Source organism: Coturnix japonica, unplaced genomic scaffold (assembly GCF_001577835.2).
Source record: "Coturnix japonica isolate 7356 unplaced genomic scaffold, Coturnix japonica 2.1 chrUnrandom594, whole genome shotgun sequence".
NCBI classification, from domain to species: Eukaryota; Metazoa; Chordata; class Aves; order Galliformes; family Phasianidae; genus Coturnix; species Coturnix japonica.
Window position 1 is genome coordinate 8,496 of NW_015439967.1, and position 805 is coordinate 9,300.

Consider the following 805-nt stretch of genomic DNA (forward strand, 5'->3'; position numbering starts at 1 on the left):
CCTATTAACCCTAACCCTAAAACTAACACTAATCCAAATCCCAATCCTTGGGACCCTTACCCTAACCCTAGCCCTTACCCTAACCCTAATAACCCTAACCCTAACCCTAACCCAAATCCTAATCCTTGCAACCCTAACCCTAACCCCAACCCTAACCCTAAACCTAACCCTAACCCGAATAACCCAAACAACCCTAACCCTAATAACCCTAATAACCCTAATAACCCTAATAACCCTAATAACCCTAATAACCCTAATAACCCTAACCCTACCCTAACCCTAACCCTAACCCTAACTCTAATAACCCTAATAACCCCAATAACCCCAATAACCCCAATAACCCTAATAACCCTAATAACCCTAATAACCCTAATAACCCCAATAACCCTATTAACCCTAATAACCCTAATAACCCTAATAACCCCAATAACCCCAATAACCCTAATAACCCTAATAACCCTAATAACCCCAATAACCCCAATAACCCTAATAACCCTATTAACCCCAATAACCCTAATACCCCCAATAACCCTAATAACCCCAATAACCCCAATATCCCCAATAACCCTAATAACCCCAATAACCCCAATAACCCCAATAACCCTAATAACCCTAATAACCCCAATAACCCCAATAACCCTAATAACCCCAATAACCCCAATAACCCCAATAACCCTAATAACCCCAATACCCCTAATAACCCTAATAATCCCAATAACCCTATTAACCCCAATAACCCCAATAACCCTAATACCCCCAATAACCCTAATAACCCCAATAACCCCAATAACCCCAATAACCCTAA